Raw genomic sequence first — 15,020 nt, forward strand, 5'->3', positions numbered from 1 at the left:
TGATTTTATTTCTCTTACTTGTACAATGCTAGAGAATTAGTTTAGAGTAAAGCAAGGTTGTGACACTGTAGCTGAGAGCGTACTCTCCCACTTTCTAACTTTACCTTGAACCTGTTACTTAGATCTCTTTAAGCCTCAGTTTCCTTATCTGTAAGACTGCACCTTCTTAGGGTTGTTTTAGGATTTAATAATTTAAATTAAAAGTGCTTAAAGGGTTTGGCACATGGTAGGTGCCATGTAAACATTAGCTACTACTAAAGTGAATATCTTTAAAAGAGAATCTGGCTAAAAGTAGAATGTTATATTCAAGTACTTTATTGAAGGGATAAAATATTGCTAGAATGTAATGTAAAATCACTCTACAGTTTTCCCAACACAATGGCTCTATAGTACTTTTGAGAGAGAATCCTCACAGTTCTATAATAATAAGTACTTTGAGAACCTCTTCAAATGCAAATCAACAAATTTACCTGAACTAAAATTTCTTTGAAAGTGAAAGTGAAGTTGCTTAGTCGTGTCCGACTCTTTGCGATCCCATGGACTGCAGTCTACAAGGCTTCTCTGTCCATGGGATTTTCCAGGCAAGAATACTGGAGTGGGTTGCCATTCCTTCTCCAGGGGATCTTCCTGACCCAGGGATCGAAGCCAGTCTCCTGCATTGCAGGCACATCTTATTATTATTTTTTAAAAGTTATTTATTTTACTTTTGGCTGGACTGGATCTTCTTTGCTGCATGAGGACTTTCTCTCGTTGCCACAAGCGGGGGCTACTCTTTGTTGTGGTGTGCAGACTTCTCATTGTGGTGGTTTCTCTTACTGCGGACCATGGGCTCTAGAGTGTGGGCTCAGTAGTTGTGGAGCATAGGCTTAGTTGCCCTGTGGCATGTAGAATCTTCCTAGATTAGGGATTGAACCCGTGTCCCCTATATCGCCAGATGGATTCTTAACTACTGAACCACCAGGAAAGTCCAATATCTTAATTTTTGAGTTTCATAACTTATAGAGACTAGTACCACAGACTTTATACCCCGAGCGAGACTAGACTCTGGGTACAGAGTGTATTTGGGTATGAATTTTCTTGGGACTAGATTTTTGACTGTAGCAATAACTGAAGAATCAGTGGTGAACTTAAAGAGAGGTGGCAGCTGGTATACAGGGATTTTGACCCCACAGGCTCCCCCCAACCCCTGGCAGGGCCCAGGTGCAGCCTGGCTTGGACAGTGATTGTAGACTTAATTTCTAGGCCATAGAAGGTTATGTGTGGAGGCAGCTGGCTGAGATTGGGATATGGAGTTGGTAACTTTCTGTTGCCCTCTGTATGAGAGTATTGGTGACTACATTCCCTATACTGTTCCCCAGCTCCAATATCCCATGGACTGAGGAGGCACCCTCTGGGAGGAGCTCAGCCTCAATCCAATATGGCCAGAGATCGCAGGCTTGACCTCCAGATCCCAGAAGATTTCTAGTGGAGGCAGAAGACTAGGATTTGAACCTAAATTCATCTACTGATGAAAGCTAAACTTCCTACTAATGACTCTGTGCTCTTTCCATGGTGGAGAGAGCACCAGTGGAGAAAAGGGAAGTTGTGAGGTGTTGGAGATGTCTATGAGTTCAGCATCTAAATGGATAGGTGATATACAGTATCAGAGAGGGCAGCTGTGATATCAAAAGGATTGCCTGAAGGCAGCAATAACATGAAGTGATGTTTCTGGAGGAGATGGCAGTGGTATGGTAGTTATTATCAACCTTTCATGATAGATTAGAACTTGGGAATGCATTTCTGTGTATTCTTTTAGTACTTATACCTCAAATTATAAGCTTGTAGTTTATACCGTGGAATCTCAGGGTTGAAAGTGTGTTCAATACAGCAGATTTCATGTAGAAGATTATTAAGTCCATACTAGGGTAGCAGTGGTAGAGATGTTGCTTCCTCTTTTCCACTCAAATGTAATCTCCGCACGGATGGGAATTTTGTTGTTTGTTCACTGCTTAATTTATAGTGACTAGAACAATGCCTGGAACCTAAATAGCACTCAGTAGATATTATTGAATGAAAGAGTGCTTGGATAATTTGTTTTGAAGTTTTGTTTTATGTATTAAACAATATTATGTACAAAAAGGTATTTCCTTTAAGTCTTACCTTAACGTTAGTCTTACCTTACCTAACTCTATGAGGTTTATTCCCAATTAATGGATGAGGAAACTGAGACTCAGGAATTAATTTTCTTTTTCTTTTTTTTAGTTGAAGTATAGTTGACTTGTAATATTTGTTTCAGGTACACAGCATAATGGTTTGGCGTTTATATTCTTTACAAAATGATCACCATGATAAGTCTAGTAACCATCTGTTAACATACACAGGTATGACAGTATTGCTGACCACATTCCCTATGCTGTATGTTACATCCTCATGACTTACTTATTGTATGATTAGAGTTTGTACTCTTATATCTCTTCACTTATTTCATTCAACCCTCCATCCCCTCCCCTCTGACAACCAGCACTTAGTTCTATTTATTTATGAGTCTATTTTGTTTTGTTTGTTCTGGTTTTTGGATTCTATATATAAGTGAAATTGTATAGTATTTGTATTTCTCTCTGACTTATTTTGCTTAGCATAATACCCTCTAGACCCATCCGTGTTGCTACAAATGACAAGATTCTATTCTTTTTTATGACGAAGTAATATTTCATATATAAATCCACTTCTTCTTGATTCATTATTTATTGATGGACACTTAGGTTGCTTCCATATCTTGGTGGTTGTAAATAATGCTGTGATGAACATAGGGGTGCATATAGCTCTTTGAATTAGTGTTCATTTCCTTTGGATAGAAACTCTGGAGTGGAATTGCTGGATCATATGGTAGTTCTATTTTTAATTTTTTGAGGAACCTGCATACCATTTGCCATAGTGCTGGTATCGATTTACATTCCTACCAATAATATAAGAGGGTTGCTGTTTCTGTTGTTGAGTCACTGAGTCCGACTCTTGCGACCCCCATTCACTGCAGCTAGCCAGGCTCTTCTGTCCAGGGGGAAGAATATTAGAGTGGATTGACAATTTCCTCCTGCAGGGGATCTTTCTGACCCAGGAATCAAGCCAGCATCTCCAGCATTGGCAAGCAGATTCTTTACCACTGAGCCACCAGGGAAGTCTTTGTATGAGAGTTAGAAATTAATTTTATTAAGGTGACATTATTAAAACATAATCCCTAGGTCAGGAAGATCCCCTGGTATCTTTTTAGATTTTAGATCTAAAAATCAGAAATTTTTAGATCCCAATCTGTTTATTTTTATAGTTTTAATTAATATTCTATAAAACATGTTGATAGATTTTCTAGTGCTTAACTAGCCTTGTATTCCTCAAATAAGCTTATATTTATACATGTACATATATTCATGCTGCTGAATGTGATTATATAAATGAGTTATATCATTAAATATAATATGTCAATGTGTATCTGTATTCATTAATTTTTGTGCTATCTAGGGTCATGTCAGTTTCATAAAATGAATTGGAAGCTTTCCATCTTTGTCTGTGCTCTGGAAGCATAGGAATTGTCTATTGTAGTCATTGTCTATTGGAGACCATAGGAATTGTCAGTTCTTTACAAGTTAAAAAAACTTAACTGAAAAACCATATCGTTTTCACACCTTTAATAATGATAGGTACTTAATGGTATTTTATTGGTCTGTTCATCTTTTCTATGCTTTATCAAGTCGATTTTGGTAATTTAAAAAGTATTTTGGCATAAAGTTGACATGACAGTCTCTTTAAATACCCTTAATATCTCTAGCATCTATCCAGATTATAGAAGACACTAACTAAATGTCCTTGAATTTTATTTAATTAATTAAGCCTTATAGATATATGAATAAATGCATACTAAATGCCAGCATGGTCTATTAAAGTTTTGGGGGGTTTAGTTTATTTTGTTTTGGGAGTACAGATGGGCCATACTTCACAGCTTTAAGGATCTTAGTTCTCCAACCAAGGATTGAACCTGGGCCCTCAGCAGTGAAGGTGCAGTCCTAACCACTGGGCCACCAGAGAATTCCCTAATTAATATGTTAAATGACAGAATCAAGATCCAAAAGGTCTTAACAAAATTTTTTTAAAACATAAGGAATAAGAAAGAGAATATAACATAGATATGAAAAAGATAAAAATAAGAGAATAAAACACTATAAGCTTATTTGAGGAATACAAGGCTAGTTAAGCACTAGAAAATCTATCAACATGTTTTATAGAATATTAATTGAAACTTAAAGATAAAGTTTTTGATTGGGATCTTAAACAGTGTCCTAAAAGTGAAAGTTGCTCAGTCATGTCAAACTCTTTGTGACCCAGTGGACTGTATTCCGCCAGGTTCCTCTGTCCACCAGGTTCCTCTGTCCATGGGAGTCTCCAGGTAGGAATACTGGAGTGTGTAGGCATTCCCTTCTCTAGGGGATCTTTCCAACCCAGGGATCGAACCTGGGTCCCCTGCATTACAGGCAGATTATTTACCATCTGAACCACTAGGGAAGCCCCTAAAATGGTGTCCTACTGTAAGATATTTACACAATATAGCAAGCATTTGGAGACTGTCAAATGGCTTCCTGAAATTTAAATATAGCATTTCTAATGCGTTACTCATCTAGCAATAAAGTACTTCTGATAAAGAAACAGAAGAGATTGATATGACCAGACCTGTTCTTTGTGAACCAATGTTTGGTTCTAATGATTACTTCTTCTCCTTGTAGATGGCAGTTATATATTCTAGAATATTGTCTTGGTAAGTAACTTTGTATAAGGAATGTGTTGCTGGAACATATCTTGCTCACTAATAGAGATTCTATTGGAAATATTTTTAGGAGATGTTTAAACCATTCTAGAATTTATACACTTTATTGGCTAGAGAAGTGCTTCTTAAATTTTAGTAGGCATGCAGATCATCTGAGGATCTTGTTAAAATGCAGGTTCTGATTCAGTAAGTCTAGATGGGACATGAGATTCAGTATTTCTAACAAGCCTCCAGGTAGTCTCAGTGCTGCTTTCTCTCAGCCCTGCTGACTAGGACCATACTTTGAAGACAGAAGGATAGTATATGTTCTGATTTACAGTTAGTAAGATTCCAGGTTTCAGAAAATTAACAGAGCAGGTAGGATAAAATGAAGAAGACTGACAATGCCTCACATGTTGGTGAGGATGTAGGACAACTGAAACTCATTAATATACTGCTGGTGCATTCGTGCCAAGTCGCTTCAGTCGTGTCTGACTCTTTGCGACCCTGTGGACTGTAGCCTGCTAGGCTCTCTGTCCATGGGATTCTCCAGGCAAGATACTGGAGTGGGTTGCCCTGCTCTCCACCGGGGGATCTTCCCGACCCTGGGGTCGAACCCACATCTCTTATGTCTCCTGTATTGGCAGGCAGGTTCTTTACCAGTAGTGCCACCTGGAGAGCCCTTACTGCTGGTGGGAGTGTAAATTTTTACAGCTGATTTTGAATATTATTTGGTATTATATACCAAAATTAAACATATGCCTATCTATGACAACATTTCCAGTCCTAGGTATATTCCCAAGAAGTGAGTGCTTATATCTACCAAAAGACATGCAAAACATCTTCATAACTATTTTATTCATAATAGTCACAAATTGTAAACAATGAGAATGAATAAATAAAATTGTGGTCAACTTTTCCAATGAAATGTTAATAGCAATAAAAACTTTTTGATATTAGCAACAACATGAATGACTCTCACAGACATTATGTAGAAAATAGAGAACTAGTGTAAGGAGGTAGAAATAGAGCTAAACAAAGGTTAGAAATGATAGAAGACAGAGTGTGTACTGTGATTCTGCTTATTAAATTCAGGCCCACTCTACAATTATGTAAGTTAGAATGGTGGTTATCTCTGGTGTTTGGTTATTAGTTGGGAATAGACATGTGAGAACTTTCTTGGATACTGGGAATGTTTTATATTTTAATCTGGATGATGGTTACATGAGACAGTACTTATGCAGAAATTCATTGACTTCACTGACTGAATTTAAGATTAATGTACTATACTCTCTCTTTATTATACCTTAATAAAAATTTTATTTTAATAAAAGAAATAGAGCATTAAAAAAGATATCTTCTGAATTCTGAATAGGTGTATCTTTTTTTTTTTTAAAACAGTGGAATTGATTTCCAAGCAAGTTATGCGTTTACATTCAGAGTCATCTACTAATGAAAATATTTAAAAATATATTTAAAGGTAGTAAATTAATGTAGCTAACTGATTCCTTAAAATAATAAGTATAGTTGCCATTGGCTTTGAGGATAATAGACTCACAGCTCAAACAACTTTGGTTAAGTCAAAACATTTCCATTGTTTTGAAGGGAGATGTCAAACTCTCAAGAAAACAAGCTCTCATCAGCTATTTTGGAAATCAGAGAAAACCCTTTAGAGGTGGGCTTTGTCTTTTTACTCTTCACACCTTCCCTTTCAATCTGTAACTTTGTTCTTCAACTATATTCCTTAATACTTGTGCTGTAATCTCTTATTTCCTAAAATTCTCCATTGTTTCTTATTCAGGACAGATCTTAAATCTATTTTTTTAAATCTCTTATCTTTATTTCTATAATATTTCTCCATGCCTCTCTTCTCAGGGGCATAGGGTTCTATATAGCTTTCAGACTTTTTGTAAGCAGTAGAGCCCATTTTTCAAATAAGTCCTTATGGAAATCAAACAAAGATAAACTTTGACTGAAATTGTGACTACTCAGATATGTTCAACTCTTCCTTAGTTCCCCTTTTCAGCTTATTCTTTCCTCTTTATCCCAAAACTTGAGATAAAATAATCAAACATCACTTACCTCTTCATTTACAGAGGAGGCTGAAGTACAGAAAGGGCTTCACAGTTAGGAGGGGTCAGTGACTTCAGGCTACCAAACTTAGCAGTCGGTCAGTCAGTTCAGTCTCAGTCAGGTCCGAGTCTTTGCGACCCCATGGACTGCAGCATGCCAAGCTTTGCTGTCCATCACCAACTCCCAGAGCTTGCTCAAACGATGTCCATCAAGTTGGTTATGCCATCCAACCATCTCATCGGCTGTCGTCCCCTTCTCCTTCTGCCTTCAATCTTGCCTTGCATCAGGGTCTTTTCCAGTGAGTCAGTTCTTCATATCATGTGGCCAAAGTATGGAGTTTCAGCTTAAGCATCAGTCCTTCCAATGAATATTCAGGACTGATTTCCTTTAGGATGGACTGGTTGGATCTCCTTGCAGTCCAAGGCTCTCAAGAGTCTTCTCCAACACTCGGCTTTCTTTATAGTCCAACTCGCACATCCATACATGGAAAAACCATAGCTTTGACTCTATGGACCTTTGTCGGCAAGGTAACATCTCTGCTTTTTAATATGCTGTCTAGGTTGGTCATAGCTTTTCTTCCAAGGAGCAAGAGTCTTTTAATTTCATGGTTGCAGTCACCACATGCAGTGATTTTGGAGCCCAAAAAAGTAAAGTCTCTCACTGTTCCCACCGTTTCCCAGTCCATTTGCCATGATCTTTGTTTTATGAATGTTGAGTTTTAAGCCAGTTTTTTCCCTCTCTTCTTTCACCTTCATCAAGAGGCTTTTTAGTTCTTCTTTGTTTTCTGCCATAAGGATGGTATCATCTGCATATCTGAGGTTATTGATATTTCTCCCGGCAATCTAGATTGCAACTTGTGCTTCATCCAACCTGGCATTTTGCATGATGTATTCTGCAAATAAGTTAAATAAACAGGGCGACAATATATAGCTTTGATGTTTTCCTTTCCCAATATAGAACCAGTCTATTGTTCCATGTCTGGTTCTAACTGTTGTTTCTTGACCTGCATACAGATTTCTCAGGAGGCAGATACAGTAGTCAGGTATTCCCATCTCTTGAAGTATTTTCCACAGTTTATTGTGATCCACAGAGTCAAAGGCTTTGGCATAGTCAAGAAAGCAGAAATAGATGTTTTTCTGGAACTCTTTTGCTTTTTTGATGATCCAGCGGATGTTAGCAATTTGATTTCTGGTTCCCCTGCCTTTTCTAAAACCAGCTTGAACATCTGGAAGTTCATGGTTCATGTACTGTTGAAGCCTGGGTTGGAGAATTTTGAGCATTACTTTGATAGCATACGAAATGAGTGCAATTGTGAGGTAGTATGAACATTTTTTGGCATTGCCTTTGTTTGGAATTAGAATAAAAACTGACCTTTTCCAGTCCTGTGGCCACTGCTGAGTTTTCCAAATTTGCTGGCGTATTGAGTGCAGCACTTTCACAGCATCATCTTTTAGGAGTTCAAATAGCTCAACTGGAATTCCATCAACTCCACTAGCTTTGTTCATAGTGATACTTCTTTAGGCGCACTTGACTTCTCATTCCAGGATGTGTGGCTCTAGGTAAATGATCACACCATCATGGTTATCGGGGTCATTAAGATCTTTTTTGTATAGTTTTTCTGTGTATTCTTTCCACCTCTCCTTAATATCTTCTGCTTCTTTTGGGTCCATGCCATTTCTGCCCTTTATTGTGCCTGTCTTTGCATGAAATGTTCCCTTGGTATCTCTAATTTTCTTGAAGAGAGCTCTAGTCTTTCCTATTGTATTGTTTCCCTCTGTTTCTTTGCATTGATCACTGAGGAAGGCTTTATTATCTCTCCGTTTTATTCTTTGGAACTCTGCATTCAAATGAGTATATCTTTCCTTTTCTCCTTTGCCTTTAGTTTCTCTTCTTTTCTCAGATGTTTGTAAAGCCTCCTCAGACAACCATTTTACCTTTTTCTTGGGGATGATCTTGATCACTGCCTCCTGTACAATGTCATGAACCTCTGTCCATAGTTCTTCAGGCACTCTGTCTATCAGACCTAATCCCTTGAATCTATTTGTCACTTCTACTGTATAATCATAAGGGATTTGACTTAGGTCATACCTGAATGGTCTAGTGGTTTTCCCTACTTTCTTCAGTTAAATTTGAATTTGCCAATAAGGAGTTCATGATCTGAGCCACAGTCAGCTCCAGGTTTTGCTTTTGCTGACTTTATGGAGCCTCTCCATCTTTGGCTGCAAAGAATAGAATCAATCTGATTTTGGTATTGACCATCTGGTAGTGTCCATGTGTAGAGTCTTCTCTTGTATTGATGGAAGAGGGTGTTTGCTATGACCAGTGCGTTCTCTTGGCAAAACTCTGTTAGCTTTTTCCCTGCTTCATTTTGTACTCCAAGGCCTAACTTGCCTGTTGACTTCCTAGTTTTGCATTCTAGTCTCTTGACTTCCTACTTTTGCATTCCAGTTCCCTATAATGAAAAAGACATCTTTTTGGGGTGTTAGTTATAGAACGTCTTGTAGTTCTTCATAGAACCATTCAATGTTAACTTCTTCAGCATTACTGGTCGGGGCATAGACTTGGATTACTGTGATAATGGTTTGCCACGGAAATGAACAGAGATCATTCTGTCATTTTGAGATTGCATCCAAGCACTACATTTTGGACTCTCTTGTTGTTGACTATGAGCACTACTCCATTTTTTCTAAGGGATTCTTGCCCACAGTAGTAGATACAATGGTCATCTGAATTGCATTTGTCCATTCCAGTCCATTTTATTCACTGATTCCTAAAATGTCTCCTGCTTGACAACTTCTATTTTACCCTGATTCATGGAACTAACATTCCAGGTTCTTATGCAATATTGCTCTTTACAGCATCAGACTTGAGTTCCATTACCGGTCACATCCATAACTGGGTGCTGTTTTTGCTTTGGCTCCATCTCTTCTTTCTTTCTGGAGCTATTTCTCCACTCTTCTCCTATTATACTGGGCACCAACAGACCTGGGGAGTTCGTCTTTCAGTATCCTATCTTTTTGCCTTTTCGTACTGTTCATAGTGTTCTCAAGGCAAAAATACTGAAATGGTTTGCCATTCCCTTCTCCAGTGGACCATGTTTTGTCAGAACTTGTCCATCTTGAGTGGCACTACAGGACATAAACTTAGTAGTTCTAAGTAGTAAAATTAAAATGTGAAAAGTAAGATTGAAAAAAATCTTTGCATAGTTTGAATAATGAGTATAGTGATTCTCCAAATATACTTTTCACGTTGTTCTCATAGACAAGTAGCCACAATTCAAAATTCCTTGTTAAAAGGAAACATTAATGATATCTTAAAAACAGTAGCATTATTTTTGACAAGGGTGCCAAGACATCAGTGGGAGCATAACAGTCTTTCCAACAGATAATGCTGGGATATCTGGATATCCCCATTCAGAAGAATGAAGTGGGATCCCTACCTCACATCTGACTCTTAAACATAAGAGTATATTTTCATGGCCTTTGATTAGGCAGTGATTTCTTAGATATGACAGCAAAAGCATAAGTGAAGAAAGATAAACTGAACTACATCAAAATTATAAAACCCTTTTTGATCAAAGGAAGCCATCAAGAAAGTGAAAAGACAACCTATAGAATGGGTGAAAATATTTACAAGTCATATATTGATAAGTAACTAGTATTCAATCTATATAAAGAACTCTCACACCTCAACAATAAAAAGACAAATAATGGAATTTTTTTAAAGGGCAAAGAATTTGAACAAATATTTTCCAAATAAGATTTACAAATGGATGATAAGCAGATAAAAAGTTGCTCAAGATCTTTAGTCGTTAGAGAAATGTAAATCAAAATCACAATATTATTTCTCACACACTAGAATGGCTATGGGCTTCCCTTGTAGCTCAGTCAGTAGAGTCTCCCTACAATGCAGGAGACCTGGGTTCGATCCCTGGGTTGGGAAGATCCCCTGGAGGAGAAAATGGCAGCCCATTCCAGTATTCTTGCCTGGAGAATCCTATGGACAGAGGAGCCTGGCAGGCTACAGTCCAAGGGGTTGCATGAGTCTGGCACAACATAGCGACTAAACCACCACCAGAATGGCTATAGTCATAAAAACTGAAACTCACAAATGTTGTTGAAGACATGGAGAAGTTGGAAACTTTGTATATTGCTGGCAGGTATGTGAAATGGTGCAGCCACTTTAGAGAACATTTTAGCAGTTTTCAAGAAGCTAAATATGTAACTATGATATGACCCAGAAATTCCACTCCTACTAGCTGAGATACGGTACTCTCAGAAATGGAATAGATGACAAAGAAGGCTTTGATAGGAAGAAGGGAAATTAGGAAAGATATATTTTAATAAATAATGACTATTTTGAAATGCAACACATTTAAATTGCTTTTTATAAAGCATAATGAAGTTAAAAAGTCTCTAGTCATGTCCCTTTTACTTACCAATTTAATAAGTGAGATAATGTACATTTAAAATGGAATTTGCATGTAAGTTTCTGTTTTTAAAACTAGAAATTAGTAGTTGTAAATTTATTAGCTTTTTCAGTTCTTTCCTCCCTCCCTTTCTCCTTCCTTCTCTTCTTCCTTCTTGCTAGGTTTTTTTTGTTGTTGTTTGTTTGTTTGTTTACTTTCATTTTTTAAGTTTAGTTGCTTTAGTTATTTACATTTTTAGCAATTTCCCTTTAATTTTTAAAGATAATTACCTGATCTGTACTATTTTGGAGAGCCTACTAAATAGGAATAGCAGTGTTGTAAGGAGACGTGAAATAGAACATATATTTATTTTAAATTTGAAAATCCCCAAGTCTTCCTATTGCAGTTCCTTTAACAACTCATTATAGTTTTAATAGTTCTCTGCTTAGTATATTTTCTCAAGAGCTATTTGGATTTTAAAAAAGGTATGATGTTTTAATCCAGAGGAATGAGTCTTTTAAAGAAGAATGTTAAAGACTATTTTATGACATTACAGAACATATGTCTTATTTGAGGTGACAACATGTGTTTTTGAGGTTGGGGATTTTATATTGTGTAGGTTATTGCTTGGTTGGTTTATGAGAGAGAATAGCTTCAGTTCAGTACAGTTCAGTCGCTCAGTCGTGTCTGACTCTCTGCGACCCCATGGATCACAGCACGCCAGGCCTCCCTGTCCATCACCAACTCCCGGAGTTCACTCAGATTCACGTCCATTGAGTCAGTGATGGCATCCAGCCATCGCATCCTCGGTCATCCCCTTCTTCTCCTGCCACCAATCCCTCCCAGCATCAGGGTCTTTTCCAATGAGTCAACTCTTCACATGAGATGGCCAAAGTACTGGAGCTTCAGCTTTAGCATCATTCCTTCCAAAGAAATCCCAGGGCTGATCTCCTTCAGAATGGACTGGTTGGATCTCCTTGCAGTCCAAGGGATTCTCAAGAGTCTTCTCTAACACCACAGTTGCTTTAAAAGATGAGTACATGTGTAGCTGTTTGTGGTTTTCGAAGAGCTTTTCTCATACATTACTTCACTTATATTCACAAATACTCTTTGTGAAGTAGATTTGTTCTTTTTAAAAACTAAAGTGTAAACATGCAAAGTGTATGAAATAGAATTGTATGTATATGTAATGAGTACTTATAAAGTGGATTCCATGTAACCAACATCCAGGTTAAAAAAAAAAAAAACAAAAACAAGCACTGACAACATCTCAGAAGCCACTGTGTCCCTTCCCAGTCATACCTCACTCCTTCCCTTTAAGGTAACCACCATTCTGTATTTAATGTTAGTTATTTCCTTTGCTTTATAGTTTTACTAACTATGAATGCAGCTCTGAGAAATATAGTTTGATTTTGTCTGTTTTTATGAATTATATAAATCATGCGGAGTCTATCTTTATGTGTTGCAGTTTTTGCTCAACATATATCATCATGAAATCCTTTAGTTCATTCATTCGCTTTTCATTGCGTATCAGAGTTTATCCTCTCTATTGTCGGTGAGCATTTGGGCTGTTTCCAGTTGCTGCTTATTATGAACAATGGTGCTATAAATTTTTTGTGCGTATATCTTCTTGGTGTATATGTGCACAAGTTTCTTGGGTTTGTTTTTGCTGGAGTGAAATTGTCGGGTCAGAGAGTATGCCTATTTTCATCTTTACTAGATAACCCTAACCTTTTAAAAAGTGATTGTTTTTACTCCCATGAATACTCTATGAGTGTACCCATTCCTCAATATCCTTGCCAACAGTTGGTGTTGTCAGACTTTAAATTCTTGCTTGTCTCCTAGGTTTATAGTTTTAACTTGCATTCCTCATTACAAATGATATTAAGTATCTTTTTGTAACTTATTGATCATGTAGATTTCTTCTCTTGGGAAGTGCCTGTTCAAGTCTTTTGCCCATTTTCTTTGGGGTTGTCTGTCGTTTTTGTTTTTCTAAAAAATGATTTGTAGTTATATATATATATTATGTATATGAATTCTTTGTTATTTACATATTGCAAATGTCTTTTCCCACTCCTGGCTTGTTTTTCACTCTCTTTATGAAGTTGTTTGATAAACATTCTTAATTTTAGTATAGTTGAATATTTATTGATCTTTTCCTTTTTTGATTAATATTTATCCTGTGTTGTTTAAGACATTTTTTTCTATCTGAGGTTATGAAGCCAATTTCTAGTGACTTTTACACTGACCTTTAATCCATCTGCAGTTGTTTGCAGACATTATTTGACATAGGAGTGTAGTATTTTTTTCCTCATATAGGTATCCACTTGTCCCAGGTAACTTACTAAAATCTATCCTTTCCTGACTGCTCTGCAGTTATCTCTGTCATATATCAAATGCTCATGTAAGCATGGGTCTATTTTGGAATTATTTATTATATTCTCTTAAGGTACTTATCTCTCCTTGCACCCTTACTTAATTATGTTTGCTCAATAATAAGTCTGTTATCTTGAAGAATAAATTCTGCCATCTTGTTTTTATTTTTTAAGAGTGTCTTGCCACTTCTTGCCCCTTTACGTTTCCATATAAATTTAAAATTAACTTAAGTCTACAAGGAAAACATATTGGGACTTTTTATTCAGTTTGCATTTAATCTGTAAGTCAATTTTAATGGAAACAATAACTTTATAACATTGAATTTTCTAACCCATGAACATATTATAGCTCTCCATTTATTTTGGTCCTCTTTAAAGTTTTCCAATGAAGTTTATAAATTCTCTTGTATGTCTTATATAACATTAATATTAAGAAAAGTAAATAATAGTTCAAGACAACAGTAACAGAGAAGTCAGTTGTTAAATGACCAATACAAGCAATAAATTGCTTTACGATTTCAGAAGAGCAGATATGCCCTACTATTTTGTAGTAGATGACACTAGAAAAGATTTTGGGTTGAATATTAAATAGTATTATCTAGTTCCTTCATAGATGTTGCATACATGTCTGGGAATTGTCCTTTTTTTGGTTGGTTAATAGGTTAAAAAAGAAATCTTTGTACTGATTATTTTACTGATTATTTGCACAGTTACTATTTTACTGATTCATTTTTCTCTCTGTTGGTGAATCTTTTGACTGAAATGACTAGTCTTAAGCATATATTAGCCTTTTATACAGTTCATGAGGTTCTCACAGCAAGTATATCGGGATGGTTTGCCATTCCCTCCTCCAGCCGATCACGTTTTGTTAGAATACTCTGCTGTGACCCATCTGTCTTGGGTGACCCTGCATGGCATGGCTCATAGCTTCATTGAGTTACGCAGGCCCCTTCGCTATGACATGACAGTGATCCATGAAGGGGATTCTCAGATATGCGGATCTTCACATCCTCACAACTTGATGAGGATGGAGGAGAGTGAAAGAGCAGACTTAAGACTAAATATTAAAAACACTAAGCCTCATTCAGTTCAGTTCAGTTCAGTCGCTCAGTCGTGTCCAACTCTTTGCGACCCCATGAATCAGCACACCACGCCTCCCTGTCCATCACCAACTCCCGGGGTTCACTCAGACTCACGTCCATCGAGTCCGTGATGCCATCCAGCCATCTCATCCTCTGTTGCCCCCTTCTCCTCCTGCCCCCAATCCCTCTCAGCATCAGAGTCTTTTCCAATGAGTCAGCTCTTTGCATGAGGTGGCCAAAGTACTGGAGTTTCAGCTTTAGCATCATTCCTTCCAAAGAAATCCCAGAGCTGATCTCCTTCAGGATGGACTGGT

General features: G+C 37.2%; 1 protein-coding gene across 49 annotated transcripts in view; it reads left to right on the top strand.

Moving 5' to 3' along the window:
- Nucleotides 1-15,020, top strand: part of SOX6 (SRY-box transcription factor 6) — a 720,275-nt gene that overhangs the window by 25,197 nt on the left and 680,058 nt on the right. The window lies entirely within an intron of this gene.

The sequence above is a fragment of the Ovis aries genome, chromosome 15 (genome assembly GCF_016772045.2).
Source record: "Ovis aries strain OAR_USU_Benz2616 breed Rambouillet chromosome 15, ARS-UI_Ramb_v3.0, whole genome shotgun sequence".
Taxonomy (NCBI): domain Eukaryota; kingdom Metazoa; phylum Chordata; class Mammalia; order Artiodactyla; family Bovidae; genus Ovis; species Ovis aries.